The following is a 13818-nucleotide window of genomic DNA, read 5'->3' as shown; positions in this document are numbered from 1 at the left end:
CTTTCCATATAAGCAACAGATGCTCTTTTGTATCTTCTCGAAAGCAACGTGTTGCATCAAAAAACGTGTTGCATCCGAAAAGATACACAAGGTGCTTTAATGTATCTTTCCATAAGCAACACATGCTCTTTTGTATCTTCTCAAAACCAACGTGTTGCATCCGACAAGATACACAAGGAGCTTCAATGTATCTTACCATAAGCAACAGGTGCTCTTTTGTATCTTCTCAAAAGCAACGTGTTGTATGCGAAAAGATACTCAAGGAACTTTAATGTATGTTACCCATTAGCAACAGATGCTCTTTTGTATCTCCTCAAAAGCAACGTGTTGCATCCGAAAAGATGCACAAGGTGCTTTAATGCAATATCTTTCCATAAGCAACAGATGCTCTTTTGTATCTTCTCAAAAGCAACGTGTTGCATCTGAAAAGATACACAAGGTGCTTTAATGTAATATCTTTCCTTAAGCAACAGATGCTCATTTGTATCTTCTCAGAAGCAACGTGTTGCATCCGAAAAGATACACAAGGAACTTTAATGTATTTTTTCATAAGCAACAGATGCTCTTTTTTATCTTCTCAAAAGCAACGTGTTGCATCCGAAAAGATACACAAGGTGCTTTAATGTAATATCTTTCCATAAGCAACAGATGCTCTTTTTTATCTTCTCAAAAGCAACGTGTTGCATCTGAAAAGATACACAAGGTGTTTCAATGTATCTTCCATAAGCAACAGATGCTCATTTGTATCTTCTCAGAAGCAATCCGAAAAGATACACAAGGAGCTTTTTGGAGTTACGTCCTTTTAGCACAACACAGCCTATCGGCTGACATTCCTTCAACATGCGCTTTCCATTGTTGGTGATACGTTGCAACTCTCTCATTAATGAAGAATCTCTGTGTGTTGGGAGCTTCCTCCATCTAGGGATCTAGGGTCTCTGAAGCTTGATGCTTTTGCAAAGCCGTGAATATTACCCCACGTATCATACCTTGCCTATATGCCGTTTCAAAGTCACCGAGACAAACCCATGGGACGCGTTCTGTAAATTTTGATAACAGTTTTGTTAGAATTGTTTGAAGAAGAATAAAGAAAAAATGAAGAAGTGAGTGGTGAAACGATTCAAGTTTGCGATCACGTTTTGCATGGCGTTCTAATCGTGTGCGTGATGGAGATAAGGACGTGGATGTTCGTGCCGTCTGCGATAACGTTCTCACTGCTCTGTTGCCAAGTCTGTCAACATTTGATAAAGTCGTAATACAGTCAAAGGTTAAAAAATGATTGTGGTCTAGTTCCTATCAGTGCTCTCTCTCACTCTCACTCTCTCTTTCTCTATAGCTATTGACTTCCTCCATTCAACTTCCAAAATCTAGAAAGCTCACTTGAGAATGAAAGTATGCATTATCGATAAGTCGTTGGCCGTCTTATCTCGGAACGGAGAATTATTTTCAAACTACTTGTTGAGATTCTAAAGCTACTAGCCGTCAGGCTAGCTTCGCTCACCATATACGTCTAGCCAGGGGTCGGAGCCCCCTGGAACCCGACTGTATCAACCAAAAATGAAATCAACGGGCTCGCTTCGCTCGCCTGCATAATGTAAACATTTTCCGTCTATTACTTGATGAAAGACCTGAGAAAATGCAAAGAAGCTAATTTTGGACGTATCTTTAGCGTTATTTCAAATTCCTTCTAACACAACATTATTACACCCCAGCTGAGCTTCTGTGGTAAATTTGAACATTTTCTGTTCATTTGTTCTCGAAGAAACTGAGAAAGCGCAAAAAAACGCTGGAAAACGCACATTTTGGACGTGTCTTTGGCGTTATTTCAAATTCCTTCTAACACAACATTATTACACCCTAGCTTAGCGTCTGTACTAAATTTGAACAATTTCTGTTCATTTGTTTCCGATAAATCTGAGAAAAAGCAAAAAACCGCGTATCTTTGGAAATTTTTCCAAATCCGTACTTAGTGCACCTCAAAAGGGCCAACTGAACATACCTACCAAATTTGAACGTTTTTGGTCGGGTAGATTTTTAGTTCTGCGAGTGAGTGAGTGACTGAGTTAGTCAGTCAGTGAGTGAGTGCCATTTCGCTTTTATATATATATAGATAGTGAGGTCCACGTTATTATGGCAGTGTTTGATTAGCAATGGTATTGCTATACTTGTCTACCATTCAGCAAAGCTGATAGCGCTATCTCTTTCTCGCTTTGCTATGTTGCCAGATCGTCTTTTAACAATGTAGAATTGATAATTAATAAACAAAATATTACATCTTGATTATGAAAATTCATTATGAAATAATAGAAAAATATAATTTTTGCATAATAAAATATAATTGATTATTTTAAACGAGAATGAACAGTTGATATTACATCAGTAAACCTGTATCATCTAGCGGCTAGACAAGACGGAGGATCGGCAACGTTGTTCTCCTATCTTTCTCCACTGCCATTATAACGTGGACCCCACTATAGTTTACTCCTTTACTTATTTGAATCCAATATCGTTTGTTTCATTAATTTATACATTCATAGATACGATATCGTATTCATTATTCAATGAATAAGTGATTATGAATGATTGGGGAAGGAACAACAGGCTTGAAGCTCAGAACTGTTTCTTCCCCAAATCTCGATAGAAATTGTCCATAAATATGTTTATTATTTCATAATTTCATAGACCTACACTATTCCTTGGGTATAGTATCAAGTATATTCTATTTTTTTAAATGTTATTAAAAAACATTAAACTTCGTTTTTTTGAACTATTTTTGACTATACTAGAGTCTATTTTTTGAAAAGTTTTGATTAACAACTAGTACTCACATTTGGAGCGCTTTCGGATATTTACATTTCTGTCCAATTTTGAGTACAAAATATAGGATTTAGGAACAATTATTCTATTCTTGTTTATGTATTCAGTTGATTGTAAAGGTGGAAAACAATTCAATTTCAAATATTTTTTTACTTTCAAGCCCCGGCTTCTTGGTCAGTTATTAAATGTAATAACCATTAAATGTTTGTTGAATGGTCCATTCGATTTAATAAGTGTCTTTGAAACAGGGCCTGATGCAATTATGCTTGAGTTGAATTTGAGGGATTGAGTATATAGATTTGATATTTGTTGAATTTTTAAAATGTGTACCTAGGAAGGATCTATAGCTTTCCATAGCTAACCTTTCTCCATAGTTATTCTTGTTGAAGTTCTCATTTTTCCAAAACAATATTATGTAATAATTAAGTTTCAGTTCAATTTTGATGGATTTAGTGAAGATTTGATATTTGTTGACTTTTCAGTGTGTAGGCCTACTAAGTAATTATCTATAGCGTTTTATAGCTATAAGCTCTCTCCTATTCTCCATAGTTGAAGTATTCATTCCACTGTGAAAAGATTTTATATGAGTTCATGAGTTTATCAGTCATTGATTATTTCCCCCTTTTTTCAACTAACTGTTGCCAAGTTCATTGTCCACTAGATTGATGATAAATCTTTTCTTATATCGTTATAGAACTTTCAGCTTGACTTCATCTGTATTAATCTCCACCAAATTTCTTGATTATGTATTGAGAGGCATTTCATCTCTATTTTTATCTCATGATCTGCAATCTCTTTCAAATTTTCTTCAACCTTTTTCCATTGGACTAGATTTATGTGAATGATTGGTCGTTGCTCCTACAGTAACTATACAGAGTGAGTCATAATATGTATGGGATCCCTTCAATAAGTTGGAGACTGTTGTAGAAGTAATACTGTAACTTTCAGGATAAGTTATCGGTTGAATACTCAACATTTTGACGTAATACTGAATTTCAACCTCTCATAAGGGAGTGACTTAGGGGTTGTAACTCAAATATTTTAGATGTAAACACCCATTGTGTGGTACATTATTTTAAAGGCCCTTTTTAAAACAAGAACGATGGCATCAATAAAAATTTTCTATGATACTTGTATCCAAAATGGCGGCTGTTTGAAGTTTTTGAAGAAATGAAGTGTTGTAACCGTAGTTGTACTAAATATGTTTCTATGTGCCAGATGTTTGTATGTGTCACTTGAACATATGTTAACCATCTCCAATACATAGAGCCAATTTTCGAATGTCTGTCATTCAGTGGAGACAGCCATGTGTTGGAAAAGGGTTTGGATTCTGTTTTGATCAATCAAAACACAGAAAATGATAAATTTTGGCAGTTGTGAATTAGAATGAGCATTATTCAGGGAGAAATATACATTGGAAGCTCTAGGAATGACAACAGATAATGGCAGATGATCACTTTTGAAGACAAGAATGGGGTGTGTTTTGTTTTGATGAAGAAATATGTAATTATGATTAATGTATTTTAACCTGCTTTCAAGGGTTTGAAATAGGTGAGAATAAATCAGTTTCTTAGGTTTAAGTAAACAAAATATAAGGATATAAAATATTTAGACATTAAAATCTTATAACCGGTTTCTAGGATACTTGATAATAATAATAATAGGCAATTTTATGTGCAATAGAACGGCTTAAGCCTTTGTATTTTGCAGCTGTCAATGAAGATCAATATTAATGTATCAATCATATTAAAAGTGTCAAGAATCTCTTATATGGCTTCTTGAAATGATTTTTTTTTATTTTTGAATAAATTTGAATGTTCAAAGAAGTCGATTCTATTGGCCAAACGGTTGCCTATTGTAAGATAATCTAATAGAGATAAAGCAATACATCAATACTAAATCCATATGTCCAATAAACTATTAGAATAAATTTATAAAATATATAATTTATTAAATTCAATAAATGTCCTAGAAACTGGTCCTTAGTCTAGTTTGTTACAGTTTGTAAATTAGTTTCTTTGGGGATATTATTTTTGTCGAAATTTTTTTGCATAACTGTGAGTTCACTGGTCAGGAGTAGCTCTGCTATGTTTGCAATTTGTACCATTTCTTTCTTTGGATTTTAAAATTTTCTCCATAATCATGTTATCTCTATTTAAACTTAGAAAATAGAGGTAAATTAAGTTTATTTTCAAAATGAAGATCATTTTTGCTTAATTGACAAATAATTTAATTAAGCTATGAGATAATAATACAGAGTTGTTATTATTGCGAGAAATTAATTAGATGGGTACGGTATAACGAGTTGATTGGGAAAATTGGCTTCAGTGAAATGATTGCTTGCGTAGTTGACTGGGGGTGGCGCATGCCTCTCTCTCACTCGCTCTCTCTCTCTCTCTCCAACTTCTGTATCCTGCAAAGGAAAGCGTTGTCATTTTCAGGGCAGTTTCAATGGCAGTACAATAAGGTGTCAGGCACTTGTTAGGTTTTCCTTCTTTACAATTTGGCAATATCGATACACGTTTAACGAAGAGACCCTACATCTCGTTAGTGTTCATTTTGGAAGGTATTGTGTTCGGCCCACTTGTTTCTATTTTTCGATACCAATTTGAGTTGATTCTCGTGAATTGCTGTTATGGTCTCTGCTCAAGGGAGAAAAATCTCGAAATAGCTTTTCAGGAAAATGAACATCATGGTGTAACAGCTTGAAACACTCTATATTTGTTCGTAATGGTGGATTTTTCTAGGTAGAGTTTAAATGAACCTTGGAAAATTATTTATAAAATAGAATTATAGTACCCTTGAATATTAATAAAATAATATATTAAGGGAGAAAAATCTCGAAATAGCTTTTCAGGAAAATGAACATCGTGGTGTAACAGCTTGCAACACTCTATATTTGGCCCTAATATTGGATTTCTCTAGGTAGAGATTAAATGAACATTTAGAAATTATTTATAAAATAGAATTATAGTACCCTTGAATATTAATAAAATGATAGATTAAGAATACAAATTTTAACAATTAGTTTTAGTGTTCACATCGTCTAGTAGTTATAATTTGTATTCTTAATCTATTATCTTGTTAAAAGGTACTATAATTCTATTCTATAAATCAAAAAAGTAGCCCTGAATTCATACACTTTAAAAATTAGTTAATTTTAGTCAAGTTAACGAACATGATTTCTTCTGTATGATTCATTGTGTTGATTGTTTTATTCATCTTTATTTATTAATTTTCCACATGAAAAGAAAAAATCCTTCTACATGATTCATTACATGATTCATGGGCATTCTTGATTTCTTCATTCATTTCCACATGAACATTCAATATTTGAAATTTAAATATTTCCTATTTTACTTTTGTTGTTGTAAATTGTCTGAAATTCGCATTCCATAATCAATATTTCTCTTCAAATATTCAATCTCGATATATAAAGAGAGCAGTTGTGCGTACAGAGCAATGAATAGAATTGAATGGTTTTCATTTCACAAGAAAAAAAGGAAAAAATGATAGCTCTTGTTCAAAACATAAAATAATGGGATTGAGTTCCAGATGCCCTCAAATATTTAGATTTTCAAATAAAATTATGTAATCTATGTAAATAAAATTATTTTTCTATTTCACAAGAAAAAGCAAATAAAATACAATGATAACTCTCGTTCAAAACATAAAATAATGGAATTGAGTTTCTGATGCCCTCAAATACTGTAGCCTATTTATATTTTAAAATAAAATTATGTAAAAATGAAACTTTCAATCTATTATTTTATTAATTTTAAAAATAGGGTACTATAATTCTATTATTTAAATAAATAAATATTATATCACTTTTCCAAGCAAAAAAGTAACATCGCATTCAAAATATTGTACAATGCGTGATAAAACTTGCTCATTCATGAACCCATTTTAATGAAGTCTGTATTTGGTGTGAAGGCTCTCGGGTTCCAGATCAAATATGTTGATGAGGGAGGATGACAACTTTAAAGTTGTTGATACACGTGAATCACCCACATAAATTGTTTGTTATCCTCAATTCGCTTGCTCATGTTTGAGAGCTATTAACCAATTTGAATAGCGACCATCAAATTGCTTGAGTGGTTGTGAATAACATCCAGTTGGAGTAATGACGCTATTCCCTTGAATTAGTCGTGCCATATCCATATCCAACTCATCTGATGCGATACTGTATTATATTGCGGATCTTATTCTGCTACTCTCTGCAGCTGCATTGTCCCATCACTGTTTTAGGCTTCTTTGAAACTTTGCTCTTCATAATTAAGATGGATCATCTTGATATATTTGTGGAGTGTTCAATTCTCCTGGCTTTGAAACTTAATTGAACATTAATTTTTTTTAGATGGAATTAAATAGAGAATGCATTTATTCAAATGCTAATTAATATATAATTACTATTTAACCAAAATCCTAAATAAATGCTGTAAATCACCCCGAAGACTTCTGCTACTGCAGATATTGACAACAGGGTTAATAGCTAGATGGAAATTCGATGAGAACTACTATCCAAAAATTATTTGTCAGCCCGGGAATTTTTGGATAGTAGTTCTCATCGAATTTCTATCTAGCTGTTAACCCTGTTGTCAATATCTGCAGTAGTAGAAGTCTTCGGGGTGATTTACAACATTTATTTAGGATTTTCGTTAAATAATAATTATATTAATTTTTTTATCTCTACCGTTGAACTATAACCTAGACTCAATATAATATAACCATAGAGAAAAAAGTACCTTAACCTATTTTAGACTATGTGTAACCTTATCTAAATTTGGGAGGGGAATAGCACAAGGTTACCTGATTTTATCTCCCCCTATCATGTTAATGATGTACTTATTGTATGAGTCAATAAAGGATAAATGGAAAAGATAGCATAAGAAGATGATATACCATGGTATTGGTCGTTTATGATCCAAATTTCAAGCCGATTTTTTGTTAACTCAAGCTGATTACTGTGGACTACTGTCTATTATTACTGTTATTTTGGGGTGACAGTGTAAGAACGACACAGTATGAGAGACTATCATTAAAGACAGTATGAGAGACTAGCTTCACGAAAAGAGTTACTGGGACTATCGGCTTTAGTTACAAGTGTAATTTGTCATAACACCTTATATAATGGGATATCTTCTTATGCTATCTTCTCTTTATTATCATTATTATTATTATTATCATTTCATCCACTGACCACCTGTAAAAGGGGTATAAGGATATGTCAATTTGTCATCAATCAAACAGTAACATGTTATCTATTTTCTTAAATCTCTCTATGATATAACTCAATGTCGTGGGCATAGAATAACGAATCTATAGGTCCTCCATGGTTGTGGGTTAAGTCGTTTTTCAATATTATAATTGTATCACTTTTTAAATTGTATTCATACATCAATAAATAGATAGGCCTAATTAAATTCATTCAAACTGAATGAAGCTTCATTCAAACAGGGTCAGCCTACTGTTGTTGCTCTTCGGTTGACGAATTCCTTGAAACGGTTATATAATCAACTTTTATTATTAAATTTATGATGCAGTACTGCAATAAAAGATTGAACTCTTCGCAGTGTAGTCTTACAATTTGTATTTTATGCTTTAGAATGTGTGCAGTTTCTTCACTGAATGTTTTAGACTTTGGTCCATTCCATCCTCAGACAATATATCATAATGTTTATCTATTAAGTTCAAATTTCTCAAGCTAAATGTCAGAGTATGCTCTTCTTACTGATTACCTTATCTACATTAACGGTAACATTGTTATTAATTGGTGTATTCCAAATAAAATACTCACCATGTATAGACCACTATGTGAACACGAGTACCATTCTAGTTATTAGATTCATTGCTGAAATGACATAACCAAAAAATATTGTATTTTGTTTTATGTGTTTGTTGTGTCTTGAATGATTGTTATTTCTAGCGAATAATACAATCGACTATACGGGTATATTGCACTTTTTTACTTTCCTTGCCCTATTACCATAGGTAAGGAAAGTATTGCTTTCCGAAAAAAATTAAGGTACCCAAATTTATAAATTTCTATACGTTTCAAGGTCCCCTGAGTCCAAAAAAGTGGTTTCTGGGTATTGGTCTGTATGTATGTATGTATGTGTGTGTGTGTGTGTGTGTGTGTGTGTGTGTGTGTGTGTGTGTGAGAGTGTATGTGCGTCTCTGTTCACGATATCTCATCTCCCAATTAACGGAATGACTTGAAATTTGGAACTTAAGGTCCTTGCACTATAAGGATCCGACACGAACAATTTCGATCAAATGCGATTCAAGATGGCGGCTAAAATGGCGAAAATGTTGTCAAAAACAGGGGTTTTCGCGATTTTCTCGAAAACGGCTCCAACGATTTTGATTAAAGTTATACCTAGAATAGTCATCGATAAGCTCTATCAACTGCCACAAGTCCCATATCTGTAAAAATTTCAGGAGCTTCGCCCCATCTATGCAAAGTTTGATTTTAGATTCTCAATTATCAGGCTTCAGATAGTCTACAATTTAAACAAAAAATTTCGAGTGGAAAAGATTGAGCATGAGAATCTCTACAATTAATGTTGAGTAACATTTTCACCTAAAATTAAAAATAAGCTCGAAATTCGAGAAAATCTGATTATCCAATTGCAAACTGTTAGCAACTGTTCATCCTATTAAATGATTCACTATGAAGAGATAGCAGACCTCGTGTGTCTCCAGCGTTATTGTCCTGTCACCAGCTGGCAGATCTTTGAATAGTAGACTTGAGATGCGCGGGAACACTAGCGTCAGGTGATCAATTTTCATAACGGCAAGGAAAGTTGTGTGAGTGCGCCACACCAGATTTTTACTGGAGTTTTCTTGTTTAGTTGGTTGAAATCTCGAAAATAATTAGTTTATAAAGAGATTTTATTCAGTTACTTGTCACATTTTCCCAACTTTCCTTGTGATACAAATGCACTTTCGGCAGTGTTTTGTTTTTAAAATTCAATTTTAAGCACTTTTTCAAAATAATTATCCAGTCTGAACCAATCGCCCTGAAAACTGACGTAAACCAGCTTTTGTTTTAGGTCTATTATTCAGGTAGTTTTCCATTGGAAATCATCAGTTAGAATGTAAATTCAATGTTGTAACTGGGCTTGATTCTTATTCATTATAGCCATTAAATTGTAGACCGTTTGTCTCTTTCCTACCTGGCAAGGTCATACCGATTGAAACCAGATTCTCATACGTTAATGAATATTATTCTTTGTTCAACGCACGTAGCTTTGATAATGTGTTATCAAAATATTTTTATTCAGGACGTTGACTAGATAGTAATTAGCGAATTTAACTAGCGTGTTTTCCTAGTTCCTTTGGAGCATGAACTAACTATTCCTGATGAGATTTTTTATTGTTACCAGACCATTTAAGGCTGTGCAAAGGCTAAAAATAAATTTTCTACTGGTGATTTTTTTTAAAGTTTTTTGATTTTTATACTATCAAGCTATCAAAATTAAAAAGTTCTCTCAGGAAAAAATTTTTTTCGATCATTACTTTTTGAGATATGAGCGTCTAAAGTTTAAATTTTTGTGCCAGAACATTTTAAGTTCGGTGAAAGATAAAACCATGAGATTTTAAGGATAGATTCTTCATGGTATTGTTGATATGATAAAACAAAAATTTTCTGAAAATATCATTTTCTGAGTAAGTTATTCAATTTACCAAAAATGACCAAAATTAACTCTATTTGAGTTATTTTCGCATTCTTAAACGTAGCAGCAGAATAATTCATCAAAGTCTTGTCATGGACCGATTTTGATGAAAAACTCACATAGTAATGTGATGAAAAATGAAAATAATAATAACAATAATCTTCTTCTTTGGCTGTGCCTTATCCCATTTAAATTGGGTCGGCATTCCTTAATAATCTCTCTTCTTCCTTGCCCTCTTCCCATTATTTGGGGTCGGCTCTCCTAACACGCAGTCGCCAGATCCTGCGATCTTGGGTCGTCTCATTTACCAGGTCCAATTTCTCCATATTCTTATGGACTAGAGAAATCCACGTGAGACGGGGTCTGCCTCTGCCCCTTGGCTGCGGCTCCATCTCGAGCACTTTTCTCGTCATGTGGTTAGACGGGCGTCTGTTAACATGACCGTACCAACAATAATAATAATAATAATCATAATAATAATCTATTGATTTATGAGGAGTTTTAAATAATTAGTTAGAAAATAATACCGTAGTATCCTTATTTAAAAAAGTTTTTTATCTAAAATACAAAAACAACTAGTTTCGGATGTTCAATTCATTTTCAAGTTTCTAAAATAAACTATTGTGATTGCTTACAAAATTTCGAATAAATTTTTTACTTGTGTGGTTTTTTATTGGGAGCCATATAAGGAAATGAATCAACTGAATACGCTCATTGTTTGAGTGATTTGAGCCAGTCTATGATAGAACTTAGAATTACATGAGCAGCGAGTGTTATCAGTATGCTATCATGGAATGCTGGCAAGGTCAACGCCGCCTCTTCGTCCATACATCAGTCATGTAGGCCTACCTAAACGTACAGGCTTCACTAATGTATGCAAGTTTAGCATTGTACAGTATAGCGTCAAGGGCTCCTTGGGATCGTGAACTGAATGGGAAATAAGTTTGAGGGTATTAAAAAACAAGGAGATGTTGGCAGCAATGTCATGCCATGTCAAGAGTGATGTTTTGAAGTTTTGACGTAACTGTTGGCTGCCATTATTCGAAACTAATGGTATTTGCTCTGGTCACCATTCTATGAATTCCGCAAATTGTGGAAGATAATGATTGTTTTACATATGAAACAAATGTGAAGTTGAAGTGTAACTTTAACATTGTTTGAGTCATAATTGGTAGGCTGCCACCATGAACGAAAATCAGCGGCCAATTTTGAGCATTTTCATTAATGACTGTGGTAATTTTATAAGAGTACACTCAGTTTGATAAGAGTACTGTACTTGAAAGCATTTCAATAATGAATTGGGCACGTTTTTACTAATCTTTCATTTGTGAGAATACCTGTATTTTTCCCCCGTATATATTTTTTCTCTGTAATGAGGTGGAAAAGTAATTATACAAATATTGTCAAATCCACAAAAATTAAGTTTATTTAAGAACTATTCTCATTGTTTTAACCTCATTATGAAGTTCCGCAACATTTTGAAAACAGTGTAAATTTTTTCTCTGTATAAACACCCTATATATTTTCAATGCTGCTTCAACCTACAATTCCACGTCATATCGTAGAGGAAATCAGTTCTTGTTATTCGAAACTTTGTAGAAATCTAGGTTCTAAGAAGACATCCTGAAATGTCAGGCTATTTACATTATTGATTCGCATATCAAGTCTGGTGATTCAAACAAGCAATTAGTCCCGCTCAATAATAATCTCGAATGATACAATTAATATTGAATGAAAAAGACTAAGTACATTTGAAAAAAACAGATATTTATACTTAGAAAGACTTTCTAAGTATTAATAAATCTAAAAGACAAAAAGTAAAAGACTAAGAAATTGTCAAAAAACCACAGATATATTGATACTTAGAAAGTCTTTCTAAGACTTTCTAAGACAACAATATTGAATGAAAAAGACTAAGAAATTGTCAAAAAAACCACAGATATATTGATACGTAGAAAGTCTTTCTAAGTATCAATAAATCTGTGGTTTTTTGACAATTTCTTAGTCTTTTTCATTCAATATGAATAATTATCACAATATCAACTAATCAACTACACAAAAAATACAATTAATAGTTTTTACCATTGAATAATAATCATCTGGTTATCTTGTAAAGTTGAGTCAATTAGTGGAATGATTCATAAACTTAAAATGTAATTATTAACGCTTAATAGTTGAATATTACCGAAATTAGCTAGCATGAATGTCTAGAGATCTAGAGCGTTATGCTATTAGAGAATAAACAAGTTAATCTCTCAGAAAATAACTCATTAGGGAGGAAATTAGAATTTTGTGGCGGTTCTAGGGGAACGTAGTGACAGTAATTACGTGGTAGAAACTTGTGCGATTTCAATTTTTTGCCTGAAGAATGAGGATTTGATAGATCATCACTAGTTTCAACTGAAATTGCAACGTGCAACCAGTTGAACGAGTTTGTTTTGCCGTGTTTACGTGTGTGAAGAGTGGAAGAGTGTTCGAATTTCTATCCGTTATTAGCTCGCGGGGAAATTTATGCGAGTGAGATTTGCGTGTGAAACAACGCCGCTAGTTTTCTACTTTCCATTCGTGAAAAATTGTGCTCCACAAACCTGAAGTGGGTTGTGATTTGTCTGGTTGGTCCATCATGTCCTGTCTGCATTCATAATCATGCATATTCATAGGGCCATCGTCCCATACTCCTCCTATATATTGTAATGACCCAAATTTTCATGAGCGTATCTTTTCCGTTTCCTATGAAAATTAGTTTCAATGTCCACAACGTGAATCTTCATAAAAACGGCTATTTGCAAATTCAATTCAAAATTCTTTATTGGTTCTTCAAAAGCAAAACATATAAAAAACAAAACGTTGAGCAAGAATATAAGAAACCAATCACCTGCTAGAAAAATCCTGTGCACATTCAATTCAAAATTCAATTCAAAATTCTTTATTGGTTCTTCAAAAGTAAAACCTATAAAAACAGAACGTTCAGCAAGAATATAAGAAACCAATCACCTGCTAGGAAAATCCTGTGCACAGGTTAGAGTTGCTAATACGATTCAATACGAGTCATTAAGAACTTACAAAAGATGAAATAAGAATTTATATAATATAATTAAATAATTGACCGAGCGAAGTGAGGTCTAAAGGTGCGTACAGATATACGCGCCGCGAACATGAGCAATTCACTTTTAATCAGTTGACTATACCTGTATTTTTACAGAAAAGGTAAGATACAGATATAAAAAGCTTGACATCAGCTGATTAAAAGTGAATTGCTCATGTTCGCGGCGCGGATATCTGTACGCACCTTATGATTCAAGTCGACGGTTTGGCATTTCTC

The 13818-nt window shown here is 33.2% G+C and overlaps 1 protein-coding gene across 2 annotated transcripts in view; it reads left to right on the top strand.

Annotated features, from left to right (window-relative positions):
• LOC111043296 (serine/threonine-protein kinase MARK2) overlaps positions 1 to 13818 on the top strand; it is a 284820-nt gene that overhangs the window by 67646 nt on the left and 203356 nt on the right. Inside the window, exon 1 of one of the 2 annotated variants that reach the window (XM_039424806.1) lies at positions 4113 to 4365. The exons of the other annotated variant lie outside the window; for it this stretch is intronic. The gene's annotated coding sequence lies outside the window, so the exon portion shown is untranslated. Of the gene's footprint in view, positions 1 to 4112; positions 4366 to 13818 lie in introns of those variants that run through there. 2 annotated transcript variants of the gene reach the window in all.

Source organism: Nilaparvata lugens, chromosome 3 (genome assembly GCF_014356525.2).
Source record: "Nilaparvata lugens isolate BPH chromosome 3, ASM1435652v1, whole genome shotgun sequence".
Taxonomy (NCBI): domain Eukaryota; kingdom Metazoa; phylum Arthropoda; class Insecta; order Hemiptera; family Delphacidae; genus Nilaparvata; species Nilaparvata lugens.
This window is presented reverse-complemented; position numbering and strand designations above follow the sequence as displayed.